The sequence below is a fragment of the Rhinopithecus roxellana genome, chromosome 2 (genome assembly GCF_007565055.1).
Source record: "Rhinopithecus roxellana isolate Shanxi Qingling chromosome 2, ASM756505v1, whole genome shotgun sequence".
Lineage (NCBI taxonomy): Eukaryota > Metazoa > Chordata > Mammalia > Primates > Cercopithecidae > Rhinopithecus > Rhinopithecus roxellana.
In genome coordinates, this window is record NC_044550.1 from 127,814,204 (window position 1) to 127,833,523 (window position 19,320).

At 40.9% G+C, this 19,320-nt stretch overlaps 1 protein-coding gene and 1 pseudogene across 2 annotated transcripts in view; both read left to right on the plus strand.

Moving 5' to 3' along the window:
- The first annotated feature begins 4,546 nt into the window (after nucleotides 1–4,546).
- Nucleotides 4,547–19,320, plus strand: part of FRYL (FRY like transcription coactivator) — a 296,971-nt gene continuing 282,197 nt past the window's right edge. Inside the window, 1 exon segment of the mRNA XM_030919519.1 lies at nucleotides 4,547–4,789. The gene's annotated coding sequence lies outside the window, so the exon portion shown is untranslated.
- Nucleotides 12,617–18,467, plus strand: LOC104680424 (annotated as a pseudogene). Its single transcript, XR_750458.2, has 2 exons — nucleotides 12,617–12,622; nucleotides 17,978–18,467. The product of XR_750458.2 is annotated as an HIG1 domain family member 1A, mitochondrial pseudogene (transcript).

Genomic DNA, 19,320 nt, shown 5'->3' on the forward strand with positions numbered 1-19,320 from the left:
AGAGAGAGGAAAATAAACATTTAAGTTCTGTATTCAATGTGATACCTATAACAGAATAGTATATATGTAGTAGAAAAGTAGCACAAAGAATAATTAAGTCAAGGAAGGGAGTGCAACCAGAGAAGACTGCACAAAGAGGGCAATGCTTCTATTGGACCATCAATTTGATGGATGGATTGAATTGTCCTTCAGATGAGCAAAGAGGGGAAAGCTATTCTACTCAAAGGGAATGGCATTGAAGCTTGAAAGAGTGTGATAGTTGATATTGAGAGAACAGACACTTCCAGTGTCAAACGAGGGAGTGGTCGTGGAAGAAATTTGAGAAGAAGCCCATAGTCAGATTATAAAGAGACTGTATGTTTTGCTGTGGTGTTTATATTCAGAATGTGCCTAGAGAAATCTCTAAAGGGTTTTAAGCAAGAGATAACTGGAAAGCTTTCTAAAAATGCATTAATATCCACTTTCTACCCAGTAGGTGACATATACTGAAGACAATTGAACTTTTTACCAATAATGACATACTCAATGAATATCAGTTCTCATTTTACAAAGCAAGACATTTAACTTTAGAGAGTGAAGTACTTGGACCTCCTCTAGGAGACCTAGGAGACTGAGGAAATATTTCCTGAAGTTTTTTCATTAAATAAAACTACTGTGTACTTATTTTCTTTTACCTTATTCTTGTCAATATTAATGGGACAGGTGAAGTGATTTTGGTTGACAGCTTCTATTAGTTGGATTTTTTTTTTTAAAGACAGGATCTTGCTATGTTGCCCAGGCTGGCCTTGAACTTCTGGGCTCAGAGCAATCTTCCCATCTCAGCTTCCCCACTAGCTGAGATTACAGGTGTGCACCACCACATCATGCTCTGGATTCTAAAAAATTTTACTATAGAAAAATCCCTTGTGAATACATAGTCTCCACACATGAGCTTTGAAGGAAATAAAGGGTAAAAACTGTGCCCCTTATAGGTGGAGATTCATACTGATACTCTCTGGAGAATGGATACATATTCATCATTTTCTCCCTATTCTTTTTGTTTTTAGACGGAGTTTCACTCCTGTTGCCTAGGCTGGAGTGCAATGGCGACATTTCAGCTCACTGCAACCTCTACCTCCCAGGTTTAAGTGATTCTCCTGCCTCAGCCTCCCGAGTAGCTGGGATTACAGGGGCGCAAGTAGCTGGCATTACAGGTATGTGCCACCACGCCCAACTAATTTTGTAGTTTTAGTAGAGGCGGGGTTTTAAACATGTTGGCCAAGCTGGTCTCAAACTCCTGAGCTCAATTTAACTGCCTCAGCCTCCCAGTGCTGGGAATACAGGTGTGAACCACTGCACCTGGCCCCCATTTTCTCACTATTCTTAACACATAGTAGTCACTATATAAATGCGTGGTGAACTGGAAAGAATTTCCAATAGGAATGGTAACATAATTTTTCAGAGGAAAAATAATTACTAGTTAAACTATGTACCCCTCTTTGAGGGGTATGTTTGCATATAAACAGGGAGAATAGTGATCATAACATATTTCACTTTTTTTTTCTATTTTTTATTTTTGACATGGAGTTATGCTATGTCGTCCAGGCTGGAGTGCAGTGGTGCAGCCTCAGCTCACTGCAACCTCTGTCTCCTGGGTTCAAGCCATTCCCCTGCCTCAGCCTCCCAAGTAGCTGGGGTTACAGGCATGCGCCACCACACCCAGCTAATTTTGGTATTTTTAGTAAAGACGAGGTTTCACCATGTTGGCCAGGCTGTTCTTGAACTCCGAACCTGAGGTGATCTGCCTGCCTCGGGCTCCCAAAGTGCTGAGATTACTGGCCCGGTGAGAGCCACTGTGCCCGGCCGTATTTCACCATTTAAAAGACTTTAACAAACATCTATATACAAGAATTTAAAAAGCTTTATTTGCATTAGCACATTGGAGAAGGGTGTGTTGTGTGTGTGTGTGTGTGTGTGTGTGTGTGTGTGTGACAGAGTGACACTCTGTCGCCCAGGCTGGAGTACAGTGGTGCAATCTTGGCTCACTGCAACCTCCATCTTTCCGGTTCAAATGATTCTCCTGCCTCAGCCTCCCCAGTAGCTGGGATTATAGGCCTGTGACCACCCCTGCTGGCTAATTTTTGTATTTTTGTAGAGACGGGGTTTCACCATGTTGCCCAGGCTGGTCTTGAATTCCTTGCCTCAAGTAATCCACCTGCCTTGGCCTCCCAAAGTGATAGGGTTACAGGCGTGAGCGACTGCACCCAGCTGAGAAATATTCTTTTTTTAAGGAGTGGGGATTGGGCTTAGAATGGGAAACTAAGGTAGGGAGATAAAGTCTCTCTGAATGAGAAAGTACAACTTGTAAAATTCTCCAGGGTTAGAACTGGGGCTGTGTTCATCAATACTGAACATTCTTAAGAATAACCTGTACATTGTAAGCTCCAGGTTTGTAGATTTTTAAAATTCTTCTTTGCTGTGAAATGCCAGTAGGAGTATTAGTACCAGGAAGTTGCATGTGTGGGCTAAAAAGTGCTAAATGATCCTATTGTGGGCAAATATGAAATATTTAGAGGAAAGAATAACACAAATTTATATTTGAAAGGTGATGATCTCAGCATAGTTGGTTCAACACAAGTAAGAGAATCTAGAGGTTACGGTAGACTGCCTTCTCTAGTTTAATTGCCCAGTCTGCTAGTGCAGCTAAAGAGGGCAGCAACAAGTTGGATATCATAGGGCACGTGTTTTAGAAAGAACCTGAAAACATCACCTAGACCTTGAACAAAAGCTGCAGGCATGTGCATACCTGAAATACTGGATATCTTTATCTCCAGAAGATCATACTAGATATCAGTACATAGAATCTTCTTCTTTTTATATTCTAATGTAGAATATTAGAACCCAGAAGCAGTCTCAAAGTTTGAGAGTGGTAAATGAGTAAACCAGAAGTATTAGTTTAGCTTGGCTGCAGTTTTAATATACAGTAAAATCAGAATAGGCTAAGCATAGGGGTTTAGTTACAGGGACTTAATAGGGAGGATGTGTGTATTTGTGAAGGCCATATAAATGCAACCCATATAGTTCATTGTCTCTTGCCCCCATTAGTGAAACCTAAACCACCTTCCTGCAACGTTCCCTTTTGTCTCCTGCTCTTTCATATTTTTGGGAATCCTCATGAAATTTTTCACCTGTACTTGGAGAAAAGTCCTATGGACTACCAACTGATGTTTATTTACCCTTCTCTGTCATCATCAAGCCCCTTTTCTAGGGTACTGACACTTCCTTGGCATCATTAGATTCTACTGTGGGTATCACTGCAAATGTACTAAACTCCCCGGAGTACACAGTCTTCCAAAGTTCATCGGCAAAGAGGGAGAGAACACATAACCATTTTCCACTAACTTTCTTAGATGGGTACCGAAGCTGTACCTGTACTCAATTTTAGCGGAAATAAACCTTTTAGTTCTTACAGCTTCCATGGGAAACTGGGGAAACTCCAATGCAGACCCCGCACTAGGCTTCCCCATAATTTCTTCTCTTTTCAATGGGTGATGTTCTGCTCCATGGTCCAGCTTCTGGTATCAGACTCCCTCTTTCCCTTAGAGAGATGCGTTTTCTTCTGAGAAGCACTTCAGTCCTACAAGAAACAGCCGTATGGTACCCTCTTGGGTTCAACTGACCTGGGGTGTTTTTCCTACAGTTCTAGCAAGGGGGAACGAAGTCCTACACTTTGAGGATGGCATAAGGGTACCATCTACTTAATTTTTTCAAAAAAGTAACAGGTCTCGTGGAAACGCCGGAACGTCACAGAAGACGTAACTTAAACGGAACTTGTGATGGAAATGATTTTCTAAATGAACAATTGCGAGACAAGCAACCAGGTTTGCAGATAACTTGATTAAAGCTCTTCCGGGTGGCAAAATGCCAGTGCAATCAATGGTATGAGTAGAGCGGACAGTGGATGAAACTTGTTGAATACATCTCAGGACGAATTAGCACTGGACTTTCAGGTATTCTAACTCAATTCTAACCATTCCATTCACTGGATCATTGGATAAGGTTCCGCAGGATCCGGGCGCCAGCTCTGGATACATTACTCATCGGGAGAAAATTTCGAATTTTTCTCTTGTCCCTTTCCAGCTTTCCTCAATATAGGATTTGAGTTTGTTCTCGACCCCTAACAACATTTAAAGGGAAAGTCGCTCCTAGCAGGCAAAGCGGGGAGGACTTTGCGGCTGTGTTTCTCAAGCCCGTAAAGGGAGAGTAATGATGGTAGGGGGCGTGCAGACTAGCTCTTTCTTTGCCCAATCAAGTGTACAGGAAGATGTACTTTCACCAATAAAAATAAAGTTCGCTTTCCAGAGGCGGGAGGGTGGGCCTTGACTGCCAGTGCTCCAAAGCGACATTTGAGGCGAGGGCAGAGAATGATTAGAGGGAGGACCAACCCGGGAAAAGGGGGGGGGAGAAGGTGGGAGCAAGTTTGAGCGGCGGCTGGCCAGGCCAGTGGAGGGGGAGGAGTGCTGTTCCTGTTGTAGTGTCTCTCGCCAATCAGGAAGGCCAGGGGGTGGGCGGGGCAGGGAAGGGGTGGGAAGAGCTCGCAGCACAGCCGGGCGCCCGTCGGGCTCTGGGAGAGAGCGAGAGAGAAATCCGGTTAAAATCAGAGTCGGAGGGAGGTTTAACCAAAGATCGGTTCCGTTCGGATTATTCCTTAAAGGGGACGCGCCATTGTCAAGAGAACGGAGCCAGGGGCCCGAGGGCGGGGACCGGCGGCGCTGGAGGAGCGAGGCAGCTGTACTAGGACTGGGGACGGGTAGGTGTTGACTAGGGAAAGGCGCTTCATTTCACTTTCTCTTCCAGCTCGGGGGCAGGCGCCGGGATGCCCGCCGCCGGCAGCCCAGCCTGAGCGGGAGACGAGGTGGTCGGCCCTCGCCAGCTGCCCTTCCTGGTGGGCGCTGTGGGGAGGCGGTCCAGGATGGCTGGCAAGCGGCGCGGCGCGGCCCGGGCCGGCGCTCGTAACGGACACCAAACCGCGGCGCAACCCCAGCCTCAAACGAAAGTCCGTCCGAGCTCCAGCGGTTCCGCGCGGACCGCCGCGCGCCCAGCTCTCCCGCGCGTCCAGCTCTCCCGCGCGTCCCCTTCCCCTTCCGTGCCCGGCTCGAGTCTCGCGCGTGCCCGGGTCCCCCTCGCTCGCCGCCTTCTCGCGCGTCGTGCTCTGCTCGCGCGCCGCCTACCCACCGACTCGCGGTAGCCGCCCCGCGGGAAGGAAGGCGGCGGCGGCTGCAAAGGTGGAGGAAGACCAGCGACCACGGCTCAGCTGCCCCGGCTCCACCGCCCCGGCTGGGAAGGGAAGGCTGGGGAGCAAACTTAGCGCGGCGGCTGGTGGGCCCCGGCGGGCAGGGCTGCCGGGGACCGGCGGAGCGCGCCAGCCCGGCCGGGCATTGTCCGCCTTTTCCCTTGCTCTGGTCTCTCCGCCCACTGCTCGCGGCCCTGGGGAGGGGTGCGGGCGCTGTGCCCGCGCCGCCCCGGGCCGTTGGCGCACCCCGGGACCCGGAGCTTTCCGGAGCCAGGGCCAGCCCTGCGGCCACCGCCCGCGAGCTGACTCGGCCTGTGGAGTGCCTGCTGCTCTCAGTCTCGGCACCGGGCAGGGTGCCTGGGACGCTGAGCTCTTTACAACTTTTCTTTGCCTTTTGATGGAAGTTGTTGCTTCCGGGCGGCAGGTTCTTTGGGCATAGCCTGGTTTCCTGCGTTCTGGAGAGGCTGGTTTCTAGGGCGAAATGATTGATTGCTGCTGGTCTTTCCTGCCATCCTAGTTTCGTTCCTCGCCACCTGAAATCGCATTTTTATGGATTTGCAATGATATGGTTGCATTAATCTTTCCTAGGCCAAGATTTGAAAACAAAAAAAGGCGGGGGGGGGGGGGGGGGGGGCGTTAGGGTGTGTGCTGGTGAGGAACAAGAGTTCTTAGTGGAGCTGAATTTGCCCTTACCTTTGAACTGCAGAAAATATTACCTCGATTCACTGGCTGGCGTTCTTTTGGAAGGGTTGGGGAAAAAAGACACAACAAAACAGGTTGCCGGGGTCTGTCGGATTGCGGGGGGAAAGGGGTTTTGATGGAAATAAGGTTGGTTTTATGAAATGCTGTGCTGCCTAGGAGATACCGTCTGTAAAGTTGATTCTGCTACTGAATTTATAGGCATTATAATTAGTACCAACAGCTTTTACTATTGATAAAACTAGTATAAGACGTCTTTTCGTCTTGAGTATTATCACTCTGCTTAACCTGTCAATACTTGCTGAGGAAATCAGAGATAGCACATTCCTTGTTAGAGGCCTTAGTGAAGAAAGTTTTCATAAGCATTCATTTTTGACAGTTTCTTCTTGTGCAATACTTTGTAGAGTACTTGCATGTGCAAGTTACAACCGTATAAACAAAGTAGCAGTGGGTGTGTTATTCTCTGGTCTTTTTTCTGCTACTCATTATCAAAAATAGCATTCCATCGTGTCTTTTCTTACACTCTGAATTATTTTGTAAAATTAGTTCTCTAAAAGAGGGAATTTTGTTGAAACATGTGACCCAGGTTTTTTTTTTTTTTGATTAAAGCCATCCAACTTTTTGAAGTGTTCATCGATTAATTTGCTGTCTAGTAACTTCCGAGTGGTGTGGAACATTGTAAATTCATAGGCTCAGCAGTAACAATAGAGAAACTACTTGGGAAATTGAAGGCCAATATCAGATAATGTTTGAAAGAAAAATCTATTCTTCTCACAGAATTTAGGAAATGAAGACACACAAAAACAAATTCTTTGGGTTCAAGTGATCATCCCACCCCAGACTCCGTAGTAGCCGGGACTACAGGTGGGCACGACTGCGCCTAGCTAAAATTTTTATTTTTTGTAGAGATGGTGGTTTCACCTTTTAATTTTTTATATAGACGGCTAGTCTCCAACTCCTGGCCTCAAGCGATCCTTCTGCTTTGGCCTCTCAAACTGCTGGGATTACAGACTGAGCCACCGTGCTTGGCCGTTTGTAGTAATCTTGATGGTATCTGGCATTGTTTCACCTAATATTCCTTCTTTTCTATTTTTTTCTTTGATCCATTTCTGTGATAAGGATGTCAGGCAAGCAGCTAGGCATAATCATCCTTCCCATCTTATAGTAAGTAGACGGTTAAACCAAGTTTTTAAAGTCTGTTTTTGTTTACTTACTAATTTATTTAAACAATAAAAGAATTTCTCAACTTTTAAAAGAGCACATATAAATAAAACATTCAGAAATAATTATCTTTGAAATATCTAGACTGTATTTCCTGAAAAAGACTTTTTCCTCTTTTGTGCTTTCTATCTTGTTTTAAACATACTGTTTTATATCAACACATTTCTTGAGTTACGAACTGTTTCTTGAGATCTTTGGGAGCTAGGATTATTCTCCATTTCTGTGCAGATTCACTGTATCACCTCGGACCTTTTTACTACCCAGTAAATGTGTTATTTTAGGTCTTTGTGACAGAAAAAGATAATGTTCTGTAAAGGCCGCTTCAGTTAATTAATTTTTTAAATAAGCACTTTTCGGAAGATTTTATACTAAAGGCCAGCAATTGGCTTACTGTTGGGGGAAGATATGTCAGTCTAGAGGTTCTTTGTTTTTTTTTTTATAACAAAGAATTTTGTGAACAAAATTGTGATTTGTTTATAATATCTGTTCCACAGACACCTTTTGTGATGGTGAACACATTGTCACAATTATTCAGAACTAGGTTGTATCTGTCAATAACATCTGTTGAGTATACTTTTATTTAAACGATACTATGTAAAGTAGAATACTCAATAACATCTGTTGAGTATACTTTTATTTAAACGGTACTATGTAAAGTAGAAACTGATGACAGAGTATTTCTGGAGATAAAGTATAACTGGATGACAGTCTTGCTCTCAATAGTTTTTTTTTTTTTTAAATTAAACTCAGAGCCAGCAAATCAGATGTATACAGTTTCAGTGAGAAGGTGCAAAATTAAGATTCTTAGGAAAAAGACAGTGGGTATGTCAGTGCAGTAACAAGTACAAAGTAACAGTGACACAGGATTCACGTAATTGAAATGATTGAAGTGGACAAGTTTTCATGGCTTTAGCAGATTTTAGAATATGTTTTTAAATACATTTTTAAATAAAGTAGTTTTGGGAGTAGACTGGGTTTATGTTCTCTACTAGAGCTATTTTTATGTATAAAATATTTTGGGGAGATACAGTATGTGCTCTGAATTTCAACTGTTGTTACATAGTGACAGGGATCATCCATCTGGCCCTGCTCAGATGTCACCTTGTCTGCAAGCTCTTCCTCTCTTCTCCTAATCCCAAGTGACTGTTCTTTGTTTTTACTCCTGTAAAATCCTCTTACAGTACAAGCCATGGTCTGACTTACAGTATGGCTGTGTGTATATTTATTTTATTAGATTGTGGAGTTTGCTAAAATTAACAGAAGTTAGAGCCCTTTCATTTTTACTGTTGCCTAAAGTACTTGGGCAGTTTTAATAGCTCACCAGTATTCTGGAAAATAATTTACTATAAATAAGTTTAAATTTAGTTCTATTTGGGGGAAAGTGTGTATGTGTTTAAAGGAGAAAAAGTTTTTCCTTATCAAAGTTTCACATGCTCGTTGTAAAATATTAATATGAAAGAAATGCATAATTTCAAAATTAAAAGTGGCCGGGCATGGTGGCTCACACCTGTAATCCCAGCACTTTGGGAGGCTGAGGCGGGAAGATGGCTTGGGCCCAGGAGTTGAAGAGCAGTCTGGGCAACATAGGGAGACTCTGACTCTATTTTTAAAAAGAAAAAAAAAAGAAAAAGAAATGAAAAGTGTCACATAACACTGCTCATATCACATTGTAACATTGTTAATGGTTATTCTTTCAGTTTTTTTTTCCTTTTTTTTTTCTTTTTTTAACCTCTGTGTAGGACTGTCTTAAACTGTCTCTCATGTTTGCAAATTTTAGTTAGTAAATTATGTTTATTGGGAGTGGAGAAAACTAATCATTTTTTATATACTTGTCTTTAAAAATAATTTATCCAGGCCTAGTAATTCCGATTCCTTTTACCTTTTCTTAGGATACAAGGCTGCCACTGGTATGTTTGTGTTCAAAATGTAGACTTCATAATCTGTGCAAAAATTGATCAAAACCTGTGTGCCTGAACAGTTTACTCCAGAATATTTTTGGAGTACACACTTTAATTTCTTCTCATTTCTTGATTCTTCTTGTTCTTCTTGTTCTTCTTCTTCTTCTTCTCCTCAAGAGAGAGGATTAAAAATTGCTTTGAGGGGGCCGGGCGCGTTGGCTCAAGCCTGTAATCCTAGCACTTTGGGAGGCCGAGACGGGCGGATCACGAGGTCAGGAGATCGAGACCATCCTGGCTAACACGGTGAAACCCCGTCTCTACTAAAAATACAAAAACTAGCCGGGCGAGGTGGCGGGCACCTGTAGTCCCAGCTACTCGGGAGGCTGAGGCAGGAGAATGGCGTGAACCCGGGAGGCGGAGCTTGCAGTGAGCTGAGATCCGGCCACTGCACTCCAGCCTGGGCGACAGAGCGAGACTCCGCCTCAAAAAAAAAAAAAAAAAAAAAAATTGCTTTGAGACTCCCAGCAGGCACTCCTCATAGTAGCCCAAGGAGACATGTAGATTTGTTCATGATGGAATCACTCAAACGTTAGGTTGCTAATTATAAAAAGGGGGCTACAGTTTAGACTGGTAAAGTAGGTGAGAAGAGTCTGTTGTTCCACGTGCTTCTTTAAGCTACCCCAGAGGGCAGAAAGGGTTTCCAAAGAATCCTGAATAGAAAACCCAGCTGTAAGCAGCCAGGCGGCCTAATCAGCTGAAAAAAAAATCTCCTTTCATTTAGCAGACTTTTGAGAACTGCACCTATGGTGTGTACCATGCTAGGCATTGAGGGTAAGATTAAGTTTGTCTCTGTCACAAGTTACGAGCTCCTCTGAGCAGGAACCTTAAATAGACCAGTGCAGAGTGGAACTTGTGGATTAAAGGTAGCTTAGATGAAGTGCACCCTTTGGTGAACTTATTATTCACTCATTTGCTTATTGTTCTGCATAGCCCCTTCCAAAATAGCCTAGCACACAAACCTGGTCTTCCACGGAGGTGGGTTAAGGTCCATGGAACCTGTTGAATTAAACTTGTTAGCTTAGAATTGTTTTTTGGGATTGCAAACACTGCTGTTGCTGTGGGGCAAAATATTTCTGAAATTCTGCAAACGTAGTTGTGTCTTTCCTTATGCTTTACAGAAATCATGCATTTCAAAGAATATTATGAGACTACATTGGTATCCTAGCAAATAACTCATATTTTGCTGACGTAGTAGTAATACATTCTTTTAAGCTCAAAATGCTATAATAAATAGATGTCTTTACCAGGATTTGTGCTTTTTGTTATGAAAAATCATTGGCTGGACGTGGTGGCTCACACCTGTAATCCCAGCACTTTGGGACACTGAGGTGGATCACTGAGGTCAGGAGTTCGAGACCAGCCTGGCCAACATAGTGAAACCCCGTCTCCACTTAAAATACAAAAAATTAGCCGGGTGTGGTGGCACACGCCTGTAGTCCCAGGTACTCTGGAGTCTGAGGCAAGATAATTGCTTGAATCCAGGAGGCGGAAGTTACAGTGAGCCGGGATCACGCCACTGTGCTCCAGCCTAGGTGACAGGGCAAGAGTCCATCTCAAAAAAACAAAACAAAACAAAACAAAACAAATTTTTTGTATTAAAATTCAGTGTGAAATATGTTTAACTTTGACAAAATAGACCCCCCCACCACCCTCCTTTCCCCATTCAATCTTTATATTTGTGGGGGAAAGATTGGAGTGTTAAGAAAGGGACCATGTAACACTGTCAGTGATGGCATCAACTGGGCCAGGAATAATGTCTGACAGAGGGGTAGTAGGTCCTGTGGAATTTGACCATAATGCAGCAGTTTTGATTTAAGTTTTGTGAAGAGTTAGAATTTTAAAGTGACAGCTTTTTGAAATATAATTCATATGCCATATAACTTACCTATTAAAAAGGTACAATTCAGTGGTGTTTAGTATATTTGTGTACCATAACCTCAATTAATTTTATAACTTTTTCATCCCATCACCACCCCATCCCCAGCCCTAGGCAACCACTGATCTATATTCTTTGTTTATACATTTGCCTATTTTGGACATTCTATATAAATAAAAAGTAACATTTTATTAAATGTACATTCCTGTGTAACTTGTTCCCTCTCAATGTGTATAAGTACTGTGAATAGATTCAAGTACATCATTCCTTGATGTGGGTAGCTCCAAGTTTAGAAAGGTACTTATTTATGTATTTATTTGATACAGAGTCTTACTCTGTTTCTCAGGCTGGAGTGCAGTGGCACAATCATGGCCCACTGTAGCCTCTACGAGCTGGGCTCAAGTGATCCTCTCACCTCAGTCACCTGAGTAGCTGGAACCACAGGCATGTACCACCACACCCGGCTATTTGTAGAAAGAGGATCTTGCCGTGTTGCCTAGGCTGATCTTGAACTCCTAGGCTGAAGCCATCCACCTGCCTTAGCCTCCCAAAGTGCTGGAAATACAGGTGTGAGCCACCGTAGAAAGGTTTTAAGAGAAAATTTAACCCATCGTTATTCTACTTAAGCCTGGAGAATAATAGGAAAAGATTTCTTTTTTTCCCTATGAAAATCATTAGACTGATTCTGGTAACACTTGTACTAACATAATCATTTGATGACTCTCTTCAAGTAAACAATTTAGGTTTCAAGTTCTGCAGACTGGACTCAAATAAAGGGCAATACTTTAAAGGAAGTTAAGAGTACTTAGTTCTAATCGTTGATGAATGTGATATGACATTTGCCCCTTACTGGTTAAAAAATAGTCCTTCTTAGATTGATCATGATGGATTTGTAATGCTCTTGCGTATTGCTGGTGACCTGGTAGACCATTAAGAAGTGCTTATTGATTGGCTGATCACTATGATCACAGATATTTTCATCAGCTTGACTAGTCTTTATCATCCATCTTATAATAATAATAGCTAAATCTGTTGACTACTTGCTAAGGAGTGTGATAAGTAATTTATATGTACTATCTTTTAGGATGCAGTTTACATTTTGAGAATTTTCTGTAGTTGTCTCTGTTGATTATACTTTTATAGGCTTCTGATCATTTCTTTGTCTTTTTTTAAGACTATTTTGAGTGACTATTTTTGATCAAACCTAAGACACTTTGATGCTGGTGCTTTCTTGATCTTTCCAGGAGGAATCACCCAAACGTTTTCACCAACTACATCCTGCTGTCGGATGACAGTAGTTGTAAGATACACCTCTGTTTCAGTGTCCATGCTTCAGAAAGGTTACAGTGTTGTTGTTGTTAAGAACATCTGAAAATTGATGAAAAAGGAACATTAATTTGTTTACTTACTGCAGTGCAGCCTTGCTTTTTAGGATATAAACCATTTGTATGTTCTTTGTTGCCTGAACGAATTTCAGTGTAATATTTACACTTCTCGGAATTCCTCATTTTGTTCTTTTTTTTTTTTTGGTAGGTCTCTTCATTTCAGGGTAAGCTTCAGATGTGATTTAATTTAATTCAATAGTAAAGAATGCTGGTAAGATAATTTGTAATTTTATTTTTCCATTTTAGAACTTCAGATGGGTTATGCCATCTATAATACTGGTTAAAAATATTAGTTTGGTGAATGTACATCTTAATAAATGTACATTCCTGTGTAACTTGATCCCTCTCAATGTGTATAAATACTTTGAGTAGATTCAAATACATCATCCCTTGATGTATGTAGATCCAAGTTTAGAAAGGTATTTATTTTTTTGACACAGCATCTTGCTCTGTCGCCCAGGCTGGAGTGCAGTGGTGCAGTCACGGCTCACTGTTGCCTCTACCAGCAGGGCTTATATGACTATCAAGTGAATGACTATCAAAAAGAGTCATTCAAAATAATCTTAAAAAGACAAAGGCTTGCTAGCCTATAAAAGTATAAAGTATAGTTAATGGAAACAATTACAGAAATTTCCCAAAATATAACCTGCATCCTTCCATCTTAAAAGATGGTACATATCCATTATTAATACTTATCACCTTACTTATTAAGTAGTCAGTAGATATAGTGACATTCGTATGTCTGGGATGTCAGTGAACTCATAATAATTTATTTGCAAAAGGAACTTCAGCCAATTAGTGTCCTCAGCCAGCAATATACAGACAATCACATTTTGTTTGTGTGTTGGTGAAACCATTCCTCTCTAAATCATGTCTGCTTTTGGGGGGTTGATTTGCTTATTACTTTATTGTTAACTGTTACCTCTTTGTTTGCTCTCATTTTGTTTGCTGTCATTATGCCTGCCCATAGTAGTCTCCTCTTTCTAATTCAGTGTTTTTCGGTGTACTGTGGGAACAGAACCCAATACAGTACTTGTTGAATGGTGGATGAAAATGACAGCATGTTCCTCAGGGTGAGGAACCAAAAGACTTCCTGTGCATGGAGCTTTAGTGCTAGGGACTTGTTTTTTACTGCTTAGAGGACTTGTGCTTTTTTTCTGGTTTTTGACTCTGTTTTGGCTAAGTGATGCTTCTGTATAGCTGAAGGTGGTATTAACAGGATGGTAGATACTACCTTGTGGATGGTTAACTTCCTCTGAATAATGAACCTTTAAAAATTGTCTTGTTACATCTAACCAAGTGGATGGAGAACTGTTTTTCCTGTTAGAATGACTTGCTAGTCTACTTCTTGTAAGAACCATCAAAACCCTAAGCGTGTATACCAGGATACTTAGATGTACTGGTATATTGTTTGTTACAATATAATTCAAAAAGCAGAAATTAAAAGTCTTAAAGCACTATGAGATTGCATGTAAAATAGCCAGATGTATCTATTACTTAAATATTTTTATTTAAACTGGATCTTAATCTGTTTTCTTTGAGGTAAAATTATCTTTATAGATGCCTTTTTCTGTATTTGTGTTGATAGAATTTAGACCATGTTTTGTATGTAATATTCCTGACACTTCTGAGCCCTGAATATACTTTCAATAAATACTAGTTATAGTTTGTCATGCATTTTTTCATTGTTTCACTTTTTCCTGCCTTAGAGTTAATGTTTTTGGAGCTAGAATGTCCTTAGGAATCATACAGTAGAATTTCTGCATTTTATAAATGAGAATGAGGTTGTGACTTGTTTAGAATTGTTCTTTTTCTGCAGATGTAGATTTGAAAGGAAATAACAAAAAACAAACAAAAAATAATTGTGCTTTTGATTCTTAGTTTAGTATTTTTCTTGTTCTAACATTTTTCCTGTTCTAATGTTCTTCCCCAAGTAAAAATTTTAAGGGATGGATAGTAGTTTGGAATTTTGTAGCCTCTGTAACAGAGGTCTGCAAAAATTTTATTTCGGCAGTATAAAAAATTGAGTCTTCATTCCCAGTATGTGTATGCTTATTTATTGTAAACTAGATACTATAAATTATGCTCATAATAAGACATTAACCCAGGCATGATGGCTCACACCTGTAATTCCAGCACTTTGGGAGGCCAAGGCAGGCAGATCACCTGAGGTTGGGAGTTCGAGACCAGCCCGACCAACATGGAGAAACCCTGTCTCTACTAAAAATACAAAATTAGCCAGACATGGTAGCACATGCCTGTAATCCCAGCTACTCAGGAGGCTGAGGCAGGAGAATTGCTTGAACCTGGGAGGTGGAGGTTGCGGTCAGCTGAGATTGCACCATTGCACTCCAGCCTGGGCAACAAGAGCGAAACTCCATCTCAGAAAAAAAGAAAAAAAAAAAGACGTTAACAAAAAACAATGTGATAAGGATGAAAAACATTTTTGAATAATTTAAAATGTATTAGTTCCATGTTTTTGATCCCACTTAAAATATTAGTAATTTGTAAAATAAGAAAAATGTGATTGAATGTCATCACTTAAAAAAAATTTTTTTTTTATTTTGAAGTATTTATCAACTCATGAGAAGTTGTGAGAAGAGTACAGGGAGTCCTGTGTCACCTTCATTCAGCTTCTCCCAGTTGTAACATCTTACATAAGATAACATATTAATAACCTTGGATTAGGAAACTGATACAATATTGTTAATATTCAGATTTCATTTTTTTAATGTGCTCACTTATATGTATATGTGTTTGTACAGTTCTGTGCAATTTGATAAAATTTTTGTAGATGCCTTTAGATGTGTATGTACAGGTAGATTTGTATCACTGCCATCACCACAGTCAATATATAGAACTGTCCCACCACTGCCAAGAAACTCCCTCATGAAGCTCAAGGTTCCCTCCTACCTCCTTTTCCCTATTTACTGGCAGCCACTAATTTTCTTTTTACTCTGTCATTTTGAGAATGTCTCATAAATGGAATCATACTGTATGTAACCTTTTGCGATTGACTTTTTCACTCAGTATAAAGTCCTAGAAAACCACTCAACCTATCTCACGTAATGGCTCATTTCTTCTTATTGCTGAGTAGTATTTATTGTATGAAGGTAGCATAGTACATAGTTTAACTCTTCACCTGCTGAAGAACATAAGAGCTATTTCCAGGTTTTGGCCGTTAACTACAAAGCTGCTGGGAATATTTATGTACAGTTTTTAGGTTTTCATTTGTCTGGGATGAATGACCAAGAGTGCAATTGCTGGTCATATTGTAAGCGTATGTTTAGTTATGTAAGAAACTGCCAGACTATTTTCCAAAGTGGCTATATGTTTTCACCAGCAATAAATGGAAAGTTCCATTTCGTATTAAAGTTTCTCTATATCCTTCCCAACATTTCATATTATCATTATTTTGTATTTTAACGGTTCTAATAGTATTGTAGTGATAATATTGTGGTTTTAATATGCCTTTCCCTAAATTAACTGTTTCCCTAAGGGGCAAATGGGATTGTTTTTTAGTATAGAGTTTTGAGGATTCTTTATATATTCTAGGTAGAAGTTCTTTGCCAGTTATGTGGTATGTAAACATTTTCTCCGCATCTGAAGCTTGTCTTTTTATCCTCTTAATAGATCTTTCACAGAACAAAACTTTTGCATTTTCATATAGTCATCTGTTACTTATTTTTTTGAAACAGGGTCTAACTCTGTTACTCAGGCTGGAGTGCAGTGGTACAATCATGGTTCACTGCAGCCTCTACCTCCTGTCAAGTGATCCTCCCACCTCAACCTCCAGAGTAGCTGAGACTACAGGCCTGCACCACCACCATGCGCAGCTAATTTTGTTTTTGTTTTTGGTAGAGACAGAGCCTCGCTGTGTTGTCCAGGCTGGTCTTGAACTCCTGGCCTCAAGCAGTCTTCCTGCGTCAACCTCCCAAAGTGTTGGGATTACAGGTGTGAGCCACTGTGCTGAGCCATATAATGCATTAATCAATTTTTTTCTTTTACGAATTGTACCTTTTTTTTTTTTTTGAGACAGAGTCTCACTGTGTCGTCCAGGCTGGAGTGCAATGATTCATTCAAACTCTGCCTCCTGGGTTCAAGTGATTCTCCTGCCTCAGCCTCCTGAGTAGCTGGGATTACAGGCACCCGCCACCACACCCGGCTAATTTTTGTATTTTTAGTAGAGACAGGGTTTCACCATGTTGGTCAGGCTAGTCTCGAACTCCTGACCTTGTAATCTGCCTGCCTCGGCCTCCCGAAGTGCTTGGATTACAGATGTGAGCTACTACATACAACTGGCTGAATTGTACTTTTTGTGTCAAGTCTATGGACTCTTCAGCCAGTCCTAGGTCCTGAAGATTTTCGCCTGTTTTCTTCTGAAAGTTTTATGTTTTACAAAATAATCACTTTTTTACCTTATAATTTTTGATAAAACACTAATATTGGTAACAGCAATTGCCAGCTCTGCCATTTCCGTTCTGCTTGCTTGTATTTTTTTCTTTATTTTTGATTTATTAATAATATGCATACTATGTCCTTCTTTGTAAAAATCTTTTAAGGATCCATTTGTCCGTTTGTGAGTGCTGTGATAATTCAAATGAGATCTGCAAATCTACTTAGTTGGGCACCCGTAAGCTGCAATGTGTTGCAGTATACCAGAAGGGAACGAATGAGAGGACATCACAAGCCATCCCTCAGGGTGTGCAGCTGCCACCTTTCCTTTAGGAAACATTTATGTACTGTATTCATTGTCAGGAAAATAAGCCCCCCTGAGTATTTTAAGCTAGAAGAGATTTAATGCAAGGTATTAGGTGCTTACTGAATTTTAGAAGGGCCAAGCAGCAGGTTTTAAGGTGGACTGCCACATTTGACTCCAAATCAATCAGAGGTTACCCACAAGGAGAGCTCTGAGGGCACCGCTGGGGCCGTGCTGGAATCTAGAGCTTGTGCTGTTGCTGTCCTTGCCTCTGGATACTCTAGAGACTGGAGAATGGACCCGTAGCTGCAATCCAGGATTAGGAAGTTGGGTGAAGAAGCCTCTGCTGCTGCCACCACTACCACACTGCTTCCCATCACCCAAGATGAGAAAACCCATGCTGTCCATTAGGTTTTCAGAACTTGCTCATCTTATAAACGGAAAGTTTGCACCCGTTCACGAATATTTCCCCTTTTCTCCCACCCACCGGTTCCGGCAACACCATTCTACTGTGTTACTCTGAGTTTGGCTTTTTAAATTTTAGATTCCATATGTTGGTGAGATCATGCAGTATTTGTCTTCCTGTGTTTGATTTATTTTACTTAGCATAATGTCCTCCAGGTTCATCCATGTTGTTGCAAATGGCAGGATGTTCTTTTTTAAGGCTGAATAATAATCTGTTGTGTGTGTGTGCATGATATGGTTTGGCTCTGTGTCCCCACCCAAATCTCATGTCGCATTGTAATCACCAGTGTTGGGGGAGGGAACTTGGTTTGAGGTGATTGGATCATGGGGTCAGATTTCCCCTTTGCTCTTCTTATGATAGTGAGTGAGTTCTCAGAAGATCTGGCTGTCGTCATTTGAAAGTGTGTAGCCGGACAGGTTAAGACTGCAGGGATCGGAAGACGGTTGGCGTGTGAGAGGTTTTCTCGCTCTAGGGTGATTCTTCAAGCAGTCACTATATCAACAGACACAGGTGTTTCCCTTCCTTCATATGAGGAAGATCAGAGATCCAAACTTATTCGAAAAGCTAAGGAGGCACCATTCGTACCCGTTGGAATAGCAGGTTTTGCAGCAATTGTTGCATATGGATTATACAAACTGAAGAGCAGGGGAAATACTAAAATGTCCCTTCATCTGATCCACATGCGTGTGGCAGCCCAAGGCTTTGTTGTAGGAGCAATGACTGTCGGTATGGGCTATTCCATGTATCGGGAATTCTGGGCAAAACCTAAGCCTTAGAAGAAGAGATGCTGTCTTGGTCTTGTTGGAGGAGCTTGCTTTAGTTAGATGTCTCATTATTGAAGTTACCTATTATTGTTGAAAATAAATTAATTTGTATGGATTTAGATGGTAACATGGCATTTTGAATATTGGCTTCCTTTCTTACAGGCTTGATTTGCCTGGTGACCGAATTACTAGTGACTAGTTTACTAACTAGGTCATTCAAGGAAGTCAAGTTAACTTAAACCTGTCACCTAAATGTACTTGATGGTGTTGAAATGTCCACCTTCTTAAATTTTTAAGATGAACTTAGTTCTAAAGAAGATAACAGGCCAGTCCTGAAGGTACTCCCAGTTTGCTGCAGAATTTTGTATTTTGGATGTTGTATAAGAGTCCTATTTGCCCCAGTTAATTCAACTTTTTTCTACCTATTTTATGGACTGTCAGGCTCTGTTAGAACTCTGTCCAAAAAGTGCATGGAATATAGTTTGTAAAGCTTCCCACAGCTGACAATATATGTGCGTGTGTTTAAACCAAATCCAGAAAGCTTACAATAGAGCTGCATAATAGTAGTATTTATTAAAGAATCACAATTGTAAACATGAGAATAACTTAAGGATTCTAGTTTTGTTTTTTTGTAATTGCAAATTATATTTTTGCTGCTGATATATTATAATAATTTTTAAATGTCATCTTGAAATAGAAATACGTATTTTAAGCACTCATGCAAAGGTAAATGAACACTTTTTAAATGTGTGTGTTGCTTATTTTTTCCATAAGAATTGTAAATATTGAACTGAACAAATTACCTGTAATGGATTTGATTAATGACTTATGAGCAAGCTGGTTTGGCCAGACAGTATACCCAAACTTTTATGTACTACAGAAGGCTATTACACTTGTGAAATTCTCTTGTCTAATCTAAATTTACATTCCATGGTGATAACATGGTATATGTATTGTTATTAAAGTAAGTGACCCATGTC